This window comes from Balaenoptera acutorostrata, chromosome X (genome assembly GCF_949987535.1).
Source record: "Balaenoptera acutorostrata chromosome X, mBalAcu1.1, whole genome shotgun sequence".
Classification (NCBI taxonomy): Eukaryota; Metazoa; Chordata; class Mammalia; order Artiodactyla; family Balaenopteridae; genus Balaenoptera; species Balaenoptera acutorostrata.
The window spans coordinates 23,719,131-23,743,092 of NC_080085.1; positions in this window are offsets into that span (position 1 = coordinate 23,719,131).

The following is a 23,962-nucleotide window of genomic DNA, read 5'->3' on the forward strand; positions in this document are numbered from 1 at the left end:
TTTTGGTTTTTGTTATTTTTATGCTAGCTTTTCTTTTTTGCTTTGTTTTGTTGTTCCTGCCAGGGAAATCAGTTTATTTATATAAGTTAATCTGTTTACCTATAGAAATTAAATAATTTTGATTAAAAAATAGCTATAAATTTGTTGAAATATTTTACCATACTATATATTCATCATATACATGAAATATGAAGAATATTATGAAAATATGAAGTGATCAAATATATTTCCACCAATATTGCCAGAGAAATAAGGATATATTGCCAAGAAGGGAACAATGATTTAAATGATGACTAACGTCTTGTTAGAAACCAAGCGGCATTCAGTGGGGGGATGTCGTCATGGGCTTTGAGAAGGTGGCTGCCTTCTCAATAGCGTCCACGGAAAACTACAACCAGAGTGAAAGAACAAATAAAACCGCCAAGGCAGAATTCTACCCTCAGCAAAATTATCCTTCCAAACTGAGACTGAAATAAGACACATCCACATAAACGAATCTGAGATAATTTGTCTCTTAAGGGCCTGTGATTCACCAAGCTACCGGAAGTTCTACTCGCCAAAGGGAAGTGACACATGATGAGAACTGAGAACCAATGAAATACGAGGAAAGAACACTGGGAGGCAGGCCAAGATGGCGCCCTCCATTGGCGGCAGTTGGTAACGGCAGTTGATTGGAACCTCAGCCTAGGAATTTATGCAGCATCAGAAGTGCTGCAATCTGTCAATTAAAAAGAGTCATGAGGTTGATCCAGAATCCTAGGAAGAGCCATACATCTCATCTATTAACAGGAAAGCACATCAAAGAATGTGTGGAAGTGTTTTTTAAAAGCCTCAGATAAAAATGCAATAGAAGAACTTAATTTGAATAATAAAAAATGTTTAAAAAACACAAATGTAGGCACAAAAGCAGGAACAGAGAAATAAAGAGATTGGAAAACAGAAAATGAAGGGCAAGGTGATCAACTTTAAAACAAACTGTATTCATAATAACTAAATTTTAAAAGACCTAAACATTCCAGTTAAAAGTGGAGACTGTCAGACTAGATAAAAACAACAACAACAACAACTAAATCCCAATTATATGCTGTTTATGTGAGATACAACTTATAAAGAAATGGTTAGGTGTAAAATAACAGTGTGAAAAAAGATACAGCAAACAAAAGTAAGCATAAGAAAACTGGAATAGGTACATTAATGCTAGACAAAATAAAATTTAAGGGAAGGAGTATAACTAGAGATAAAAAGGGATGTTTCATTATGATTAAAGGATCCATTTAATAGGCATACTACAAACTTAAATATTTGGATGCCTAATAACAGAACTTCAAATACATAATTGTTTAAACTTCCAGTTCTCCACTAAATTCTTAATTTTGTATTTTCTTCTTTGTACATATTAGGCATTTTAAATTGCATATCTGATAGCTATGAGATGACCTGCCCCCACCTCTCAGAAACAAAAGCAAATATTCCCTGGAAGAAGACAAAGTCACCCAGAATCTCTAATTATCTTTTCTTCCTTGGGTCAGTTTGGATTTTTTTTTTTTAATTGAAGTATAGTTGATGTACAAAGTTTTGTTAGTTTCAGGTGTACAGCAAAGTGATTCAGATATATATATATATTTCTACAGTAAATCTAAACCAAAACTCACCATATATGCAAAATATGAAGAATAATTGATCTGAAAACATTTTGAGAATAACTAAATTTGTAGCTAATTTGTAGCTTAATTCCACTCTGGATATGGAATATACTGTGTACTAGTTACATGAATTTTGTCAAATTTTGCCTAATGACTCAGTATCTGATCAAATTGTGTAGATGTTTTCATGTGTACTTAAAGAGAATATGTATTCTTCATTTGTTGAGTCTATTCTTCTATATCTCAATTAGGACACTATTGTTTAAATATTCTTCCTTGTGATTTTTTCCTCCTTGTTTTTCTTTCCTTTTTTAAAAAATATTTATTTATTTATTTTTGGCTGCACTGGGTCTTCGTTGCACGCGGGCTTTCTCTAGTTGCGGCAAGTGGGGGCTACTCTTTGTTGCAATGTGCAAGCTTCTCACTGCGGTGGCTTCTCTTGTTGCGGAGCATGGGCTCTAGGTGTGCGGGCTTCAGTAGTTATGGCACGCAGGCTCAGTAGTTGTGCCGCATGGGCTTAGTTGCTCTGCGGCATGTGGGATCTTCCTGGACCAGGGATCGAACCCATGTCTCCTGCATTGGCAGGCAGATTCTTAACCACTGTGCCATCAGGGAAGTCCCTCCCCTTGTTTTTTTTTTTTTTTTCAGAGATAGGTGAGTTAAACTCTCACACTGTGGTTATTCCTATCTCCTTTTAGTTCTATCACTTGTCTTGTAAATTGAGGCTATATTATTATCTAAATAGAAGGTTAGGATGTTTCTATCTTCCTCTTGCATTCAGCCTCTTATTATATTTAAATGTCTTTTTTTCCTCTAATAATAATTTCCTTCCTTAAATCTATTTTGTCTGATATAAGAGTAACAACACCAACTTTCTTTGGTTAACTGCCACATTGTGCATTTTTCCCATTCTTTCTTACAGGACACAGAATTCATCTTTAAGATTATATGTATGTTTTCTAATATTTCTTAACTTTTAAAATGGAGTATTTTGTCTGTTTATATGTAACTTAATACCTGATGTGTGTGGATCTGAATGTTCCATATTATCATTTCTTCTGTTTGTTCTTTAGAACAACATAGGATATGCTGAGTAGAAAACAACAGAAACAACAAGAACAACAACAACAAAACTGTGTACTACATTATTGTAGGTGGGGAAATTTATAGAATTACAATATTAAACTTGAAAACTTTGACATACTATCATAAAATGTAAGAAAAAAGCCTTGAATCTGAGAAATCACTTGAAGAACCATTAGACAAATGTCTTACTCAAAGACTATGTATGTCACATTTTAATAGCAACTGGGATTTCATATAAATCAATCTAATTATTTACAAGTTTACTTGATTTAAATAGATTTCTTTTTGACTCTGAATAGCCAAAGTGATTTTGAGAAAGCTGTAGGTATCATGCCCCGTGACTTCAAACTATACTTCAGAGCTATAGTAATCAAAATAGCATGGTACTGGCACAAAAACAAACACAAAGATCAAAGGAATAGAATAGAGAGCCCAGAAATAAACCCATACATGTGGTCAATTAATCTATGACAAGGGAGGCAAGAATATACAATAGAGAAAAGACAGTCTCTTCAGTAAGTGCTGTTGGGAAAACTGGACAGCTACATATAAAACAATGAGATTAGAACATTCCCTCACACCATATAAAAAAATAAACTCAAAAAGGGACTTCCCTGGTGGCGCAGTGGTTAAGAATCCACCAGTCAATGCAGGGGACACAGGTTCAAGCCCTGGTCCAGGAAGATCCCACATGCCTCGGAGCAACTAAGCCCGTGTGCCACAGCTACTGAGCCTGTGCTCTAGAGCCCGCAAGCCACAACTACTGAGCCTGCGTGCCACAACTACTGAAGCCTGCACACCTAGTGCCCGTGCTCTGCATCAAGAGAAGCCACCTCAATGAGAAGCCCGCACACCACAACAAAGAGTAGCCCCCACTCGCCGCAACTAGAGAAAGCATGCACGCAGCAATGAAGACCCAACGCAGCCAAAAATAAAAAAATTAAAAAAAAAAAGGATTCAAGACTTAAATGTAAGACCTGAAACCATAAAACTTCTAGAAGAAAACATAAGCAGTACTCTTTGACATGGGTCTGAGATATTTTTTTTGGATATGTCTCCGCAAGCAAGGGGAAAAAAGCAAAGATAAACAAATGGGATCAAATCAAACTAAAAAGTTTTTGCCCAGTGATAGAAATCATCAACAAAATGAAAAGCAACCTACTGAATGAGAGAAGATATATGCAAATGATATGTCAGATAAGGGGTTAATTTCCAAAATACATTAAAAAAAGAAATCTCATGCAACTCAATACCAAAAAACCCCAAATAATCCAATTAAGAAATGGCTAGAGGACCTGAATAGGCATTTTTCCAAAGAAGACATACAGATGGCTAACAGGCATATGAAAAAATGCTCAACGTCACTACTCATCAGGGAAACACAAATCAAAATCACAATGAGATATCACCTCACACCTGTCAGAATGGCTATCATCAAAAAGACAAAAAATAACAAGTGTTAGCAAGGATGTGAAAAAAAGGGAACCCTAACTCACTGTTGGTGGGAATGTAAATTGGTACAGCCACTATGGAGAACAGTATGGAGGTTCTACAAAAAATTTAAAAACAGAACTACCATATGATTCAGCAATTCCATTCCTGGGTATTTACCTGGAGAAAACAACACCACTAATTTGAAAAGATATATGCGCCCCAATGTTCGCAGCAGCATTATCTACAACAGCAAAGATATGGCAGCAATCTAAGTGTCCATCAACAGATGAATGGATGAAGAAGATACAGTGTGTATCTGTGTGTGTGCATAAATATACAATGGAACATTACTCAGCCATAAAAAAGAATGAAACCTTGCCATTTGCAACAACATGGATGGGCCTGGAGGGTATTATGCTTAGTGAAATAAGTCTGACAGGTAAAGACAAATACTGTATGCTTTCACTTATATATGGAATCTAAAAAACAACACAAATAAATATAACAAAAGGGAAACAGACTCACAGATACAGAGAACAAACTAGTGGTTGCCAGAAGGGAGGGGGCGGAGAGGGGCAAAATAGTTGAAGGAGAATAAGAGGTGCAATTTACCAGTTATAAAATAAATAAGTCACAGGGTGGAATGTACAGAGTGTAGTGTACCCATGGAATATAATCAATATTTTACAATAACTGTATGGTGTGTAATCTATAAAAATATCAAATCATTATGTTGCACCCATGAAACTAATATAATATTGTAAGTCAACTATACTTAAATTTAAGAAAATAGTTTTCAATTTTATGTTAGAAGTTATTTTAATTAGAGTGAAATCAATATTTAAAATTCTCATTGCAGATTACAGACAGATAACTCAAGAGCATAATATTGAAATCAATTTCCACTACAGAGATCGATCACCTGCAGGATGACAATCTTTAAAGTGGGTTGCCTAGTGCTCTATGTGTACCTTATTGCAGATAGTTATACTGCACTATGAGGCGATTTTTTCTGATGCAGGTTAGCTTATTTAACTTAAGAATGTTTATATGTCAGCAGACCAAATCCATTATTTTAACTACAATGAGATGTTCAAGCTCACTCTTCACTATGACTCTAATATAATTAACTTTCCTAAGCTTCCTTTCATTTTAAAGCAATTCTGGAGTGGGAGCCCATTCACTTATAATATTTTAGCCTTATTAACATCTTTTTTAGTGTAATAAATCTAGCTATGTAAGAGTTATTGATTCCAGGGAGGTGATGCCGAGTTTTGTTCTTATCTTGACAATAAAATACTACATTTCAATTTTAAGTTAATTTCTATTTAAATATGGAGTAACAGATATCAATACTCATATATCAGTAGACTTAGCTGCTCCCAAATAACAAGATTTTTAGATTTATTTTTTGTTTTAATCCAAAGGATGACCAAGTTACAATTAATTTGTTTCAACCCAGAGCCTTGAAACAATGGCGCCACCAAATATTTTTACAATAGTCATGATATTTATCAAGATTATAAAAACAAAATAAATTTTATTCTTTTTAACTGTTAAACATATGGAATGCATACAAGCGGAGGTTTTCATGTGAGGCTTGTGGAATTACTTCTATCTTATACATCTACTATAAGTACCTTTTAAGTGAGAGGAGATGTGTGAAGATCAAACACTATGACAGCTTTAAAGAAGTGTTCATAATGGCTGGTCTGAGTGCTATAAGTCAAAAGGTTTCAATACAAATGAAAGAAAACAACAAAAATTTTTTAAGAATTAAAAGATTAAAAAAATATATACATGTATACTTCAGTTATTAACATAGGTTCACGAATCCAATGCTAAATATGAATTATATGCTAACATTTCAAATCAGGCCCTTAAAATTCTGCTGGTGTTATCTGTACCATCAGTGATTTCTTTATTGTCCTAGAGAGGCTCTTAGCGCAATGTCTTGTAGTAGAAGACTTGGGGTTTCATTAATCTTTGAAAATAAATGCGGACACAGTTGAGTACTGGAATTTTTCAGGTTTCTACATAAAAAGAGAAAATAATTGGCTTCTCTGGAGATGAAAGTAAGATCTAGTATCAGGAAACAAACAGTTAAAAGAAAGTATAGACAAATAAAATTTAACATTAAACCAATGCATGTATATTTATTAATTTAAGCTTTTCTAGAGCTGCTAATTTGTGCTAGGCTTGGTGGAGCAAAAAGCAAAGTATATAACCAAAAGACATTACAAAAATAGCACACAGTTCCTTTATCTTTATACAGCTCCCCCCCCCAAATTATCATATTATATAATCATAGTACATCAGAACCAGGAAATTATCACTGATAGAACACTACTAGCTAATCTACAAAACTTAATCTAATATTACCAGTTATCACAATAATGTCCTTTTACTGTTCCAGGATTCAATCCAGAAAGGCACACTGCATTTAGTTGTCAGGTCTTCCAACCTGGGAAAGTGTCATGACCTTGACAGTTTTAAAGAGTTTTGACCAGTTATTTTGCTGAATGTTCCTCAATTTGGGCTTGTGTGATGTTTCCTCATAATGGATTTCAGTTATACATTTTTTGCCAAGAATACCACAGAAGTGATGGTGAGTTCTTCTCAGTGCATCATATCAAGGGATTCATAATATCAATATGTCTTATTACTGATAATATTGACCTTTATCATCACTTGGTTAAGGTGGTGTCTGTCAGGTTTCTCCACTGTAAATTTCCTATTTTCTCCTTTGTAATCAATATGTATGTTGAAGAAGGATAACTATAAAACTGTGCAAATACCCTTTATTGAGGAATTTGCAATGTGTTACCTAGTTCATACTTATGTTAAATATTATTAAAATATTATTTTATGTAGAAATTACAGTGAAGGCATGATGAGGAAGTAATAAATTCCACTGAAAATAATAACTTTTAAATATAATTTCATTTTCCTGCCAACAGAATATTTTCCTTGGTAATATTCACTTATAAAGATAGTCTGTTGCTATTTCTTGCATACTTTATTAGTACATCTGCAAATGCAAAGAGAAACAGCTGAGTAGAGAAGTGTAACAGAATATGCAAGGCCTATAGCAGAATATCTTTCCCCCAGAGTATGCTGATCAGGGAAACAACACCACCAGATCTCAGGGAAACTGTGAAGCAAAAAATAGAGTATAGGCTTGGCCTTCTTTTCAGCCTCTGTATATTTCAGGAAGATTCTGCTTAAAAGCTAATCCTTTTCTTTGTTACCTTGAACAAAAACAATCCCTATTAACAGTGTCCATAACAAGTGCCTCTCCCACCCCACCTCCCACACACACACTCACACACACATATCATATGTATTATACACAAGCAAAGTTCCAATGAAACGTTATTAACAAAAACAGAGTAGGCTGGATTTGGCGAGCAGAGCCATAGTTTACTGATCCTTGATTGGACCACTTAGCGCAGGATTTCTCAACCTCGGCACTATTCATATTTGGGGCCAGATAATTGTCATGTTTGATGTTCTTTGTTCTGACAAGATATAAAACTGTGCTGAAAATCATGCTTCTCTGGAACAGTTATACTCAGAGCTATCTATCTCAGAAGCTGTGTCGGGGCTACAGTCTTCAGTTTGGCTTGAATAAAACCCTTTTCTATTCCTATTATAGACTGCTTATTGATTCTTTCCATCAACCCAGTAGAACTCTCCCACTCTGGAAGTGACCACCACAAATGTCTCTAGACATTGCCAAACATACCCTGGGGAACAAAATCATCCCTGATTGAGAAACACTGCCCTCGCAGTCTCCTGGCCAAAGAGAGCAGACTTAATCTGATATTTTCCATTGTTCTTTGGGTCTTTTTCAACACCTGTTGTCATTTCTGGGTTGAGAACTTCTCTGGCACTCAGGTTGGGGATATATATAGGAGATGAAAAAAAAAAAAAACAAACCCTAAAAGACTCAACTCTGAGTCTTTCCTGGAATCCCAGTGTCCCTAGCTGGGTCTGACTTCTTTTCTCTCCCTTTCATACTCGTCTGCTGTTTGCTTTCATTTGTCTTATCCAGGTTTTAGGTGTAACAAGTGGGAAGACTAGAGTGAAATTTCTTATCCTTCCAGGTATATATTCTTAAAAGATGACTCCTGTCTGAGAATGTGTATTGTCATGGTTAAGAGTGGTTAAGAGTTCAGAAACCAAGTATCATGAATTATGAATTCAACTCATGGCTATACTATTCAAGGCATGTGAACCCCTGGACAGGATACATAGCCTCCTGCTAACCAATTTTTTCAGATGTAAATTTGTAGTGGTATTAATATACAACTCATAGTTGTATGCAGTATAATCCAAATTTAACTCATGAGGACTAAATGAATTACTACACATAAAAAATATGGACCAGTGTTACATAGTAAATTCTATGTATTAGATATCACTGTATCATTTTTATTATAATTATCTGGACCTAGAGGGGTGGGATAGGGAGGGTGGGAGGGAGGCTCAAGAGGGAGGGGATATGGGGATATATGTATACATATAGCTGATTCACTTTGTTGTACAGCAGAAACTAACACAACATTGTAAAGCAATTATACTCCAATAAAGATATTTTTTTAATTAAAAAAAATAATTATCTGGAAAAGTACTGACAAGTGACTTTACAAACATCATGCCAATGATTATTAATGCTCCACACCCCTATCCCAAAGTGAAAGCAAGAATCATCAAAAAGGAAAGCTTTAGCAGATTTTCAAAAACTGGAAGAGATTCACTTGAATTTGAACTAATTTAATGCACTGTTTTAAAGGGTTGGAAAACTGGGATATTTGATATCTTGAGGTACTTCAAATCATGAAGAATTTAAATGCCTGAACTACAAGGACCACATTACAGTATTTTTCTTTTAAGTAATTCTTTTCCCCACTCAGGGACAATAACAGAGAAAGGGCTAGTGTTTCATTAAGGCTATACCTACTCTCATTCTCTCTAGAACAATATTTGCCTCCTGAGCAAGGGCACATATTAATCTCTCTTCAAGGAAGGTCTTTCACCCTTTGGCAACCTGAAGAAGAGAGGTTCTTTCCATTCAGAATTCATCATATGTCATCTAAGGTTATAAAGCTAAACACTAGAACAAAGAAGCCCACACTCACACAATTCCCACAGCAGACAAGAGAAAACAAAGGAAGCATTGAATATAAAATAACATAAAGTAAAATGAAAGAATTAAGACCAAATATTTGTATATCAATAAGTAGAAACAGGATACGGTACATATTAGAAGTAAAAGGCTAAGCAGATAAAATAACAGTAGCAAATATATACTGCATCTAATAGGTGTATCTAAAATGACTTAAAAGTGAAAGTATGAACCGAGTTGTGCCATGATATTAATCCTAGACAATGGAGACTTCTTAAAGAAGAAAAAGAAGGGCATGTGATAATGATAAACAGCACTGTCCACATTGATAATAAAACTTTGTGATTAATATTTATATAGTGAAAAACCAAATGTCCAAAATATGAAACACAGACTGCAAGAACAAAATTAAGGGAAACAACGAATGAGAAACCGACTTTAAACCACCATGAATACCTAATGAAGAAGTCACATAATCTTTTTGAGCAGTTAACCATGTAACCTATCAGGAAAAATGTATTAATAAGATTGGTATTGTTTTATTTTGAATTCTCCCAGAAGCAGGTCTTAAGATAAGAATCCCACTGAAATGTGTTCATTAGGGAAGACTAGGGACACGAGTAGGGAACAGAGAAGCTATCTAGTTAAGGGAAAGCATCCAATAGAAGGTGCATAATTAAACTACCTGACACAGATGAATCACATGGAAAAACTCTAAGAAATAGTATAAAATATGACCACATTTTCATACACAAGTGGGGAGACAACTAGGGTATTTATATACCATATCACAGCAGACATGGGTTGGGGGTTGCAGGGCATGTATTAACTCACCAGAACTTCTGGCCTGCTGCATGGGAACAGAACAGCCTTTTAAGAGTTCAGAAAGAGCTTTGCGGCAGAGAGATACAGATACTGGCAGCTGAAAGTTCAAAGGCACACACTGAAAACTGTAGGGTCTGAGAGGTATGGGCAGGGGATTACTAGTATCTGCTATAGCCATATATTATTCTCTATAACCTGGTAACACAAAACTTTATGTGATGATAAGGCAAGTACTAAAATTGAGCATATGTTAGACCACAAGGAAAATCACAATTCATTTAAGAAAGTAAAAAAGAAAGAGCCATATTTTCTGACCACAATGGTGTAATATTTAAAATTAAGGGGGGGAAAAAATCTGAAATTATCTCAAAATATTTTTAAATTACAAAGAAAACACTGTCATACAACTCTTAAAGATGAAACCCAAATCAACACTGCATAGTATAGACACAATCATGATTAAGGATACACATGTTTTAAAAATAGATAACACTAAAGCTATTTTCAGTGAAAAACAATTCATGCCCTTTAACTCATATATCCCTAAATAAGAAATAGTATTTTAAAATTGTTACATTTTCCATGTTAAATTAAAAAAAAATCCATGGAAAAAAGAAAAATTTTAAAGGATTAAATCAATAATATTATTCAAAATCCTACACTAGTTATATATATTTTAATGATATTATAATGCTACTAGATTAATATATGAAAAAGGATAAAATGCTTCGATAGCAAAATTAGAAATGAGGAAAGGAAAAAAGATAGGAAATTAAAAGATATATATCAAAATTCTTTGGAATAATTTGCACAAAATTCTTTGAAAATCAGGATTAAGTAAATAACATCGATTATCAAAATTAACTCCAGAAGAGATGGAAAATCTATACAAGCCAATCACTGCATGAAAATTAATTTTAAAATACTGATAAAATACCTCACTAAAATTAAAAGGCCAAGATGATTTCATAATAATTTCAAACCAAGAAGTTAATTCCAATGTAATTTAAAATTTTCCAGAGCAGTAATTAAGGTAATGCTTAAAATATTGTTTTGATGTCAGAATAATATTGACAACAAAATTCAAATCAGTATAATTTATTAATATCAATACCCAGGTAAGAAATCAAGTGTTAGAAAAGAGGAAATACTGATAACATTAAAATAACTATGTACCTTTAGGGCAAGGATTTTACATGTTTTGTTTAGTTCTGAATCTCTAGCTTCTGGGAAAATGCCTGCCACGTTTTAGGCACACACTAAGTACACGTAGTATGAATGAGTAATGACAGGACAAGAATACAAGGGTGGTTCAAAATGGCCAATTATATATGTATGTATGTGTATATATATGTATATTTATATTTTAAGTAGATCAGAGTAAAAATTTTTGTTTATGATTACCATGTGGCATTAAAAACACACAAAAAATAATATTCAGTCTTGATTTTTTTAACTGAAATATAATTGACACATAACATTGTATAAGTTTAAGGTATACAACATGTTGACTTGACACATTTATGTACTGCAACATTATCGCCACCATGGCGTTAGCTCACACTTCTATTATGTCACATAATTACCATTTCTTTTTTCTGGTGGGGACAATTAAAAGCTAGTCTCTTAGCAACTTTGAAGTCTGTAATACAATATCATTGACTATAACCACTATGCTCTGCATTAGATCCCAGGACTTATTTATGTTGTTTAAGGGTACAAACTTGGAGCTAGTAGATAAATAAGTCCTGTAGTCCTAATTTTTAAAAATAATTGTCTTTATTTATCTATATCTATAAAATCAAGGAAAGCATCATGCTTAATGAAAAGACACTAGAAAAATTCCATGAAAATTTAGAAAATCTAAAGAGCCCTGAATAACAACATTATTATTTAGATTTGTTCTAAAATTCCAAGTAATATCAAATGTAAGCTGTGTGTGTGTGTGTGTGTGTGTGTGTGTGTGTGTGTAAGACAAGACAAAAAACAGAAAAAATGTGCAAGGTTTATGATCAGGCAGTTAAAAGAAATACAAATGGCTAAAAATATAAAAGGATGTTTAATAGTGAAATGCAAAAAACATTTTTCAACTGTAAGATAGGTAAAATTTATAAAATTAAGTAAAATTACAATTTGGCACAGATGTGGAAACAGTTAAAACCACATGAGAAGATGCTGAATATCACTAATTACTAGAGAAATGCAAATAAAAACTACAATGAGGTATCACCTCACACCAGTCAGAATGGCCATCATCGAAAAACCGACAAACAATAAATGCTGGAGAGGGTGTGCAGAAAAGGGAACCCTCTTACACTGTTGGTGAGAATGTAAATTGATACAGCCACTATGGAGAACACTATGGAGGTTCCTTAAAAAACTAAAAACAGAACTACCATATGACCCAGCAATCCCACTCCTGGGAATATACCTGGAGAAAACCATAATTCGAAAAGATACATGCATCCCAAAGTTCATTACAGCACTATTTACAATAGCCAGGACATGGAAGCAACCTAAATGTCCATCAACAGAGGAATGGATAAAGAAGATGTGGTACATATATACAATGGAATATTACTCAGCCCTAAGAAGGAACAAAATTGTGCCATTTGTAGAGATGTGGATGGACCTACAGACTGTCATACAGAGTGAAGTAAGTCAGAAAGAGAAAAACAAATATCATATATTAACGCATATATGTGGAATCTAGAAAAATGGTACAGATGAACTTATTTGCAAAGCAGAAATAGAGACACAGATGTAGAGAACAAACATGTGGACACCAAGGGGGGAACAGGGGGTGGGATGAATTGGGAGATTGGGATTGACATATATACACTACTATGTATAAAATAGATAACTAATGAGAGCCTGCTGTATAGCACAAGGAACTCTACTCAGTGCTCTGTGGTGACCTAAATGGGAAGGAAATCCAAAAAGGAGGGGATATATGTATACGTATAGCTGATTCACTTTGTTGTACAGCAGAAACTAACACAACATTGTAAAGCAACTATACTCCAATAAAAAACAAAACAAAACAAACAAACAAAACTACTCATGAGCATCTAAATAAGTTCAACAATTTTGGAGGCCTATTTTTCCATGTACAAGAAAATTTAAACTCCAGAAACTGGCTGCCTTACCAATTTTTTGGGGGGGAGGGTGCTGGGAAACTACCCCAAATCCCTCTTCAAAAACTATGACAAGGGGCTTCCCTGCTGGCGCAGTGGTTGAGAGTCTGCCTGCCAACGCAGGGGACGTGGGTTTGAGCCCTGGTCCGGGAGGATCCCACATGCCGCGGAGCAACTGGGCCCGTGCGCCCCAACTACTAAGCCTGCACTCTAGAGCCCACGAGCCACAGCTACTGCAGCCCGCGCACCTAGAGCCCGTGCTCCACAACAAGAGAAGACACCACAATGAGAAGCCCATGCACCGCAACGAAGAGTGGCCCCCGCTCACCGCAACTAGAGAAAGCCTGGGGAAAGCAACAAAGACCCAACGCAGCCATAAATAAATAAATAAATAAATAAATTTTAAAAAATAAAAAATTAAAAAAAAATAAAAAACAAAATAAACTATGACAAGAACTAATTATATTGCTATTTAATTTTGTATTGATTTTAATAGCAAAACCCAACCCATATGTTCAACAACTTGGGAATGATAAAAAGCTAATTTTAATAAAAATATTAATAATATCTTTTAGGAAGGGAGCTAAGGATCCTTGTAGTGAGGTATGATAGAGAAGCTTAAAGTTTTTAATTTATAATTTCATAAACATTTTGTCCTTAACATATATCATATATACTTATACTCATATGTGTGTGTACATATCCACCTACATATGTACGTAATGTTTTTAGAGACTGGGAAAGAGTTTACTATGACAGATTAGTAGAAAAAGATTAACTGAGCATTCTATTTAAAATACTTACATTACTTGGTATTGAGATTAAAATAAATATGACACACCATCCTCAGGATCTACTCTATATATGTAATCATATTGCCACAACACAAGCGATCTCAAATTATTCAAGTCTAGAAAATCGCAATTAAATTCCTCGGTAACTCTTCTAGGGGATGGAAACTATGTGTTGTGATGTTGATGTGAAATTAATTATCTAACAAGAGCCACTTACTTTTAAACTTCACAATCTGAAGTTTCAGAGGTTGTTAAATGTGCGGTAAGGTCTTCTAAATGAATATACGCCAATGGCTTTTTCAGATATTTTGGAAAAGTACACAAAAATGCACTTAGCATTTTTTAGTAAAGCCGTGGAAATGTCATTGCTTTTGGGGGAAGATTATCTAGATTCAATTGAGAAATAAAATTCCTCAGTGATAGATATAAATGAGGCCCTAAAGTTAGCACAAAAGATTTAGGGATTTGATTGTGCACTTGCAGAGGTAACTCAGAGTAGGGAAGCTCTGGACTTCAGTGATGTTTCAGACTTATTATTCCATTCTCTATTCTTAGTATTGCATCAGAAATCCAAGTATTAGAAAGAATGAAGAATATAATGAACAAAGTACAATATCATTTATTTTACAAAAACGTATTTAATTTCCATTAATATCATCAATATTATAGTCATTATCTGCCCTTAAAATATTGCTACATAGTTTCATCTAACTATAGCTAAAAACAATAACTGGAAAATCTGTCCTCAGCCAAAATGTTCAAAATAGGTATTTGCCACTTATGAATATAGCTATAGCGAGATGTAGAACTGAGTGAGACCTTAAAGAAGAATTAAATGATACATCCCAGAAGGTATGAAATATGAAAGGTGGCTCTGACTATACCCTAGAACATACAGTTCTAAGTAAACTACAGATGGATAAAATGTAAAACAAAACCAATATAATTACAGCAAAACTTGTATACTACTAATAGGCCAGGAGAAAAAAAGGAATGAATTTCTAATATCCTATAATATAAAATACTAGCTGGACAGTACTATGGTATTTTGTCTCCTATAAGTATTTCTATGCAGTAAATTTAAGAGGTTGATTTGAAGATGATTCTGCTCTCCCACGTTCAATGCAAATAGCCTTGTGTAGTTGAAATGATAAGTAATACTAAGACATCAGCATATTTTCATTAGTCTTCCAATCAGAGAATAATTTTAGCTATAGATAAAACCATTTTATGGTTTTGTCAATCTTTTCTGCTATCACTTGATTAAAATACTCTCAAGAATCTTAAAATATCAAAAGTTTAGAAATTACATTCTAGAACTGCAAAATATATGAGGCTCAAAATTATTTTCTATGATAAATGTAAGTCCACATTTTTTAATATTCACTATGATGAAAAATAATATAAAATAAGGTAAGCATATTTTTCACTCAAATTTCTCGTACAAATGAAGTCATTTGAGGCACAACATGGCTTTGGGGGGCAGCTGTACTATTAAAACTATGTTTGTCCAGATATGAAAATATGTTTAAAGCATTCTTCACATAACATTTATTGTTTGTGTCTGTCAAAGACAAAAAAAAATTCCTGAAAATCTAGTCGGTATCATATATTAACCTCCATGAGAACACAAACCAGATAAATGTTTTTTCAATGCATTTCAAAAAGCATGGTAGATAGTAGCTTATATTTGTCAATTACTTTCACATTGCATTGGTCTTAATTATGTGAAACAAAAAATTTAAGAATTTGCTCTATTTTTAAGGAAATAAGACCAAAAATGAAAATAAATTTCTTATTACCCTCAAACCAATATGTGGATTAGAGAAGAGTAAGGAATTTAAGAAGTGTGTTACAAATCATTGTACACACATTGCGTGGCACAATGCCTGCAAAGAGAAGACATTTATTGAATGAATGGATGAATGAAAGCTGAATCAGGAATCAGAAAAAAATAGCCAAAGATTGTTTTACTAAAAGAGTCCAATAAGTCAACACAATGAGTTAAATTTAATAGTAGGTAAGTCAAACGCGCTATGGGAACACCTATGAGACATGTTTAAATGAGAATGAGGTTCAGGAAACCCTACCAGAGGGATATTAGCATGAGCTAAATTTTGGTGGATGAAATTAAAGAAGATATACGGAGAAAACAGAACAGTGCATTTGAGAAACTACAATTGTTCGCCATGGCTGAAACAGATAATTTAACAATCGTCACACAGAAGTTAATTTTTTTAAAAAACTGAAAAAGATCCATTAGATATGGCAATATGGAGAGCACTGGATAAACAATGTTTCTGGGTGTTTTGTTTTGTTGCTTTTATTCTTCTTCTTCTTCTTTTAACATCTTTATTGGAATATAATTGCTTTACAAGGTTGTGTTAGTTTCTGCTGTATAACAAAGTGAATCAGTTATATGTATACATATATCCCCATATCCCTTCCCTCTTGTGCCTCCCTCCCACCCTCCCTGTCCCACCCAAAGCACCGAGCTGATCTTCCTGTGCTATGCAGCTGCTTCCCACTAGCTATCTATTTTACATTTGGTAGTGTATATATATCAATGCTACTCTTTCACTTCGTCCCAGCTTACCCTTCCCTCTCCCCATGTCCTCAAGTCCATTCTGTACGTCTGCATCTTTATTCCTGTCCTTCCCCTAAGTTCACCAGAACCATTCTTTTTTTTTAGATTCCATATATATGTGTTAGCATACAGTATTTGTTTTTCTCTTTCTGACTTACTTCACTCTGTATGACAGACTCTAGGTCCATCAACCTCACTACAAATAACTCAATTTTATTTCTTTTTATGGCCGAGTAATATTCCATTGTATACATGTGCCACATCTTCTTTATCCATTCATCTGTCAATGGACCCTCAGGTTGCTTCCATGTCCTGGCTATGGTAAATAGTGCTGCAATGAACACTGGTGTACATGACTTTTTTTAAATTTAATCTTATTTATTTTTTTATACAGCAGGTTCTTATTAGTTATCCATTTTATACATATTAGTGTATATATGTCACTCCCAATCTCCCAGTTCATCACACAACCACTGCCGCGCCCCCCACCCCCCCGGCCACTTTCCCCCCTTGGTGTCCATATGTTTGTTCTCTACGTCTGTGTCTCTATTTCTGCCCTGCAAACTGGTTCATCTGTACAATTTTTCTAGGTTCCACATATATGCATTAATGTATGATATTTGTTTTTCTCTTTCTGACTTACTTCACTCTGTATGACACCCTCTAGATCCATCCACGTCTCAACAAATGACCCAATTTCATTCCTTTTTATGGTCGAGTAATATTCCATTGTATATGTGTACCACATCTTCTTTACCCATTCGTCTGTCTACGGGCACTTAGGTTGCTTCCATGACCTGGCTATTGTAAATAGTGCTGCAATGAACATTGGGGTGCATGTGTCTTTTTGAATTATGGTTTTCTCTGGGTATATGCCCATTAGTGGGATTGCTGGGTCCTATGGTAATTCTATTTTTAGTTTTTTAAGGAACCTCCATACTGTTCTCCATAGTGGCTGTATCAATTTACATTCCCACCAACAGTGCAGGAGGGTTCCCTTTTCACCACACTCTCTCCAGCATTTATTGTTTCTAGATTTTTTGATGATGGCCATTCTGACTGGTGTGAGGTGATACCTCATTGTGGTCTTGATTTGCATTTCTCTAATGATTACTGATGTTGAACATCCTTTCATGTGTTTGTTGGCCATCTCTATATCTTCTTCGGAGAAATGTCTATTTAGGCCTTCTGCCCAATTTTGGATTGGGTCCTTTGTTTTTTTGGTATTGAGCTGCATGAGCTGCTTGTATATTTCGGAGATTAATCCTTTGTTAGTTGCTTCACTTGCAAACATTTTCTCCCATTCTGAGGGTTGTCTTTTCATCTTGTTGTTGGTTTCCTGTGATGTGGAAAAGCTTCTAAGTTTCATTAGGTCCCATTTGTTTATTTTTGTTTTTATTTCCATTTCTCTAGGATGCATATCAAAAAGGATCTTGCTGTGATTTATGTCATAGAGTGTTCTGCCTATGTTTTCCTCTAAGAGTTTTATAGTGTCTGGCCTTACGTTTAAGTCTTTAATCCATTTTGAGTTTATTTTTGTGTATGGTGTTAGGAAGTGTTCTAATTTCATTCTTTTACATGTAGCTGTCCAGTTTTCCCAGCACCACTTATTGAAGAGACTGTCTTTTCTCCATTGTATATTCTTGCCTCCTTTATCAAAGATAAGGTGACCATATGTGCGTGGGCTTATCTATGGGCTTTCTATCTTGTTCCATTGATCTATATTTGTTTTTGTGCCAGTATATTTTCTTGATTACTGTAGCTTTGTAGTATAGTCTGAAGTCAGGGAGTCTGATTCCTCCAGCTCTGTTTTTTCCCCTCAAGACTGCTTTGGCTATTCAGGGTCATTTGTGTCTCCATACAAATTTTAAGATTTTTTCTTCTAGTTCTGGAAAAATGCCATTGGTAATTTGATAGGGATTGCATTGAACCTGTAGATTGCTTTGGGTAGTAGAGTCATTTTCACAGTATTGATTCTTCCAATCCAAGAACATGGTATATCTCTCCATCTGTATCATCTTTAATTTCTTTCATCAGTGTTTTATAATTTTCTGAATACAGGCCTGTTGTCTCCTTAGGTAGGTTTATTCTTAGATATTTTATTCTTTTTGTTGCAATGGTAAATAGGAGTGTTTTCTTAATTTCACTTTCAGATTTTTCATCATTAGTGTTTAGGAATGCAAGAGATTTCTGTGCATTAATTTTGTATGCTGCTACTTTACCAAATTCATTGATTAGCTCTAGTAGTTTTCTGGTAGCATCTTTAGGATTCTCTATGTGCAGTATCATGTCATCTGCAAACAGTGACAGTTTTACTTCTTTTCCGATTTGGATTCCTTTTATTGGGATCTTTTATTGGATTCCTTTTCTTCTCTGATTGCTGTGGCTAAAACTTCGAAAACTATGTTGAATAATAGTGGTGAGAGTGGGCAACCTTATCTTATTCCTGATCTTAGAGAAAATGCTTTCAGTTTTTCACCAATGAGAACGATGTTGGCTGTGGATTTGTCATATATGACCTTTATCATGTTGAGGTAAGTTCACTCTATGCCTACTTTCTGGAGAGTCTTTATCATAAATGGGTGTTGAATTTTATCAAAAAATTTTTCTGCATCTATTGAGATTATCATATGGTTTTTATCCTTCAGTTTGTTAATATGGTGTATCACATTGATTGATTTGCATATATTGAAGAATCCTTGAATTCCTAGGATAAACCACACTTGATCATGGTGTATGATCCTTTTAATGTGCTGTTGGATTTTGTTTCCTTGTATTTTGTTGAGGATTTTTGCATCTATGTTCATCAATGATATTGGCCTGTAGTTGTCTTTTTTTGTGACGTCTTTGTCTGGTTTTGGTATCAGGGTGATGGTGGCCTCGTAGAATGAGTTTGGGAGTGTTCCTCCCTCTTCTGTATTTTGGACGACTTTGAGAAGCATAGGTGTTAGCTCTTCTCTAAATGTTTGATAGAATTCACCTGTGAAGCCATCTGGTCCTGGACTTTTGTTTGTTGGAAGATTTTTAATCACAGTTTCAATTTCAGTGCTTGTGATTGGTGTGTTCATATTTTCTATTTCTTCCTGGTTCAGTCTTGGAGAATTGTACCTTTCCAAGAATTTGTCTATTTCTTTGTGCTTGTTCATTTTATTGGCATATAGTTGCTTGCAGTAGTCTCTGTTCATTTTATTGGCATAGAGTTGCTTGTAGTAATCTCTCATGATCCTTTGTATTTCTCTAGTGTCAGTTCTTACTTCTCCTTTTTCATTTCTAATTCTGTTGATCTGAGCCTTCTGCCTTTTTTTCCTGATGTGTCTGGTTAATGGTTTATCAATTTTGTTTATCTTCTCAAAGAACCAGCTTTTAGTTTTATTGGTCTATGCTATTGCTTCCTTCATTTCTTTTTCATTTATTTCTGATCAGATCTTTATGATTTCTTTCCTACTGCTAACTTTGAGGGTTTTTTGTTCTTCTTTCTCTAATTGCTTTAGGTGTAAGGTTAGGTTGTTTATTTGAGATTTTTCTTGTTTCTTGAGGTAGGATTGTATTGCTATAAACTTCCCTCTTAGAACTGCTTTTACTGCATCCCATAGGTTTTGGGTCGTCGTGTTTTCATTGTCATTTGTTTCTAGGTATTTTTTGATTTCCTCTTTGATTTCTTCAGTGATCTCTTGGTTATTGAGTAGCATATTGTTTAGCCTCCGTGTGTTTGTATTTTTTACAGTTTTTTTCCTGTAATTGATATCTAGTCTCATAGTGTTGTGGTCAGAAATGATACTTGATACGATTTCAATTTTCTTAAATTTACCAAGGCTTGATTTGTGACCCAAGATATGATCTATCCTGGAGAATGTTCCATGAGCACTTGAGAAGAAAGTGTATTCTGTTGTTTTTGGATGGAATGTCCTATAAATATCAATTAAGTCCATCTTGTTCAATGTGTAATTTAAAGCTTGTGTTTCCTTATTTATTTTTATTTTGGATGATCTGTCCATTGGTGAAAGTGGGGGGTTAAAGTGCCCTACTATGATTGTGTTACTGTCGATTTCCCCTTTTATGGCTGTTAGCATCTGCCTTATGTAGCAGCAGCCTTAGAAGTTCATGCCCATCTCTGGGGTCCGAGCTGATAGCCATGGCTTGCGTCTATCTCTGGAGCTTGTTTAGGTGGTGCTCTGCCTTCTGTGGGCACATGGGGAAGGAATCCCCTCTCCTTGCGCACCCTGAAGTGCTCCTATGTTGGGTGCATAAATATTTACAATTGTTTTATCTTCTTCTTGGATTGATCCCTTGATCATTATGTAGTGTCCTTCTTTGTCTCTTGTTGTAGTCTTTTTTTTAAAGTCTGTTTTGTCTGACATGAGTATTGCTACTCCAGCTTTCTTTTGATTTCCATTTGCATGGGATATCTTTTTCCATCCCAACACTTTCAGTCTGTATGTGTCCCTAGGTCTGAAGTGGGTCTCTTGTAGACAGCATATATATGGGTCTTGTTTTTGTATCCATTCAGCCAGTCTGTGTCTTTAGGTTGGAGCATTTAATCCATTTACATTTAAGGTAATTATCGATATGTATGTTCCTAGTACCATTTTCTTAATTGTTTTGGGTTTGTTATTGTAGGTCTTTCCCTTCTCTTGTGTTTCCTGCCTAGAGAAGTTCCTTTAGCATTTGCTGTAAAGCTGGTTTGGTGGTGCTGAATTCTCTTAACTTTTGCTTGTCTATAAAGGTTTTAATTTCTCTGTCGAATCTGAATGTGATCCTTACTGCGTAGTGTAATCTTGGTTGTAGGCTTTTCCCTTTCATCACTTTAAATATGTCCTGCCACTCCCTTCTGGCTTGCAGAGTTTCTGCTGAAATATCAGTTGTTAACCTTATGGGGCTTCCCTTGTATGTTATTTGTTGCTTTTCCCTTGCTGCTTTTAATATTTTTTCTTTGAATTTAATTTTTGATAGTTTGATTAATATGTGTCTTGGAATGTTTCTCCTTGGATTTATCCTGTATGAGACAGTCTGAACTTCCCAGACTTGACTATTTCCTTTCCCATGTTAGGGAAATTTTCAAATATAATCTCTTCAGAATTTTCTCAGACCCTTTCTTTTGCTCTTCTTCTTCTGGGACCCCTATAATTCGAATGTTGGTGCGTTTAATGTTGTCCCAGAGGTCTCTGAGACTGTCCTCAAATCTTTTCATTCTTTTTTCTTTATTCTGCTCTGCGGCAGTTATTTCCACTATTTTATCTTCCAGGTCACTTATCCATTCTGCCTCAGTTATTCTGCTATTAATTCCTTCTAGAGTATTTTTAATTTCATTTATTGTGATGTTCATCATTGTTTGTTTGCTCTTTAGTTCTTCTAGGTCCTTGTTAAACACTTCTTGTATTTTCTCCATTCTATTTCCAAGATTTTGGATCATTTTTACTATCATTACTCTGAATTCTTTTTCAGGTAGACTGCCTATTTCCCCTTCATTTGTTTGGTGTGGTTGTTTTTTACCTTGCTCCTTTATCTGCTGCATATTTCTGTCTTTTCTCATTTTGTTTTAGTTACTATGTGTGGGGTCTCCTTTTCACAGGCTGCAGGTTCATAGTTCCTGTTGTTTTTGGTGTCTGCCCCCAGTGGGTGATGTTGGTTCAGTTGCTTGTGTAGGCTTCCTGGTGGAGGGGACTAGTGCCTGTGTTCTGGTGGGTGGGTCTGTATCTTGTCCTTCTGGTGGGCAGGGCCGCGTCCAGTGGTGTGTTTTGGAGTGTCTGTGAACTTAGTATGACTTTAGGCAGCCTCTCTGCTAATGGGTGGGGTTGTGTTCCTGTCTTGCTAGTTGTTTGCCATGGGGCTTCCAGTACTGGAGCCTGCTGGCCGTTGGGTGGAGCTGGGCCTTAGTGTTGAGACTCAGATCTCTGGGAGAGCTCTCACTGATTGATATTACATGGGGTCGTGAGGTTCCTGGTGGTCCAATGTCCTGGACTCGTCCCTCCCACCTTGTAGGCTCAGCCCAACACCTGGCTGGAGCACCAAGACCCTGCCAGCCACACGGCTCAGAAGAAAAGGAAGAAAGAAAAACAAAACAACCATCAAAAAACAACAACAGGGGCTTCCCTGGTGGCACAGTGGTTGAGAGTCTGCCTGCCAATGCAGGGGATACGGGTTCGAGCCCTGGTCTGGGAAGATCCCACATGCCGCGGAGCAGCTGGGCCCGTGAGCCACAATTACTGAGCCTGCGCGTCTGGAGGCTGTGCTCCGCAACAAGAGAGGCCGCGATGGTGAGAGGCCCGTGCGCCACGATGAAGAGTGGCCCCCACCTGCCGCAACTGGAGGGAGCCCTCGCACAGGGGCGAGGACCCAACACAGCCATAAATAAATAAATAAATAAATAAATAAACAAACAAACAAATAAAAAGACCCTCTGATCACCAAATACAACTACTTAAAAAAAAAAAACAACAGAAAGAAAACAAAACAAAACAAAACAAAAAACCAAAAAAAAGGATAGCCAGAACCCTAGGACAAATGGTAAAAGCAAACCTATACAGACAAAATCACACAAAGAAGCATACACATACACACTCACAAAAAGAGAAAAAGGAAAATATATATATACAAAAGAAAAAAAAAAAAAAGGAAGAGAGCAACCAAACCAATAAATCCACCAATGATAATAAGCTTTAAATACTAAACTAAGATAAACATAAAACCATAAACAAATTAGACTCAAAAAGCAAACTGTAAGTCTACAGTTGCTCCCAAAGTCCACTGCCTCAATTTTGGGAACATTTGTTGTCTATTCAGGTATTCTTCAGATGAAGGGTTTACCAAGTTGACTGTGTGGATTTAACGTCCTGCTCCTGAGGCTGCACAGAGAAATTTCCCTTTCTCTTCTTTGTTTGCACAGCTCCTGGGGTTCAGCTTTGGTTTTGGCCCCACCTCTGCATGTAGGCTGCCCTCAGGAGTCTGTTCCCGCCCAGACAGGAGGGGGTTAAAGCAACAGCTGATTAGGGCTTTCTTGCTCACTCAGGCCAGTGGGGAGGGATGGGTACGGTAGTCATAATTGGAATGTGGGGCAAGCCTGAGGCGGCAGAGGCTGGCATGATGTTGCAACAGCCTGTGGTGGGTCATGCGTTCTCCCAGGGAAGCTGTCCCTGGATCATGGGACCCTGGCAGTGGCATGCTGCACAGGCTCCCAGAGGGGTGTGGATAGTGATCTGTGCTTGCACACAGGATTCTTGGTGGCAACAGTAGCAGCCTTAGCAGTTCATGCCCGTCTCTGAGGTCCGAGCTGATAGCCATGGCTTGCATCCATCTCTGGAGCTCGTTTAGGTGGTGCTCTACCTTCT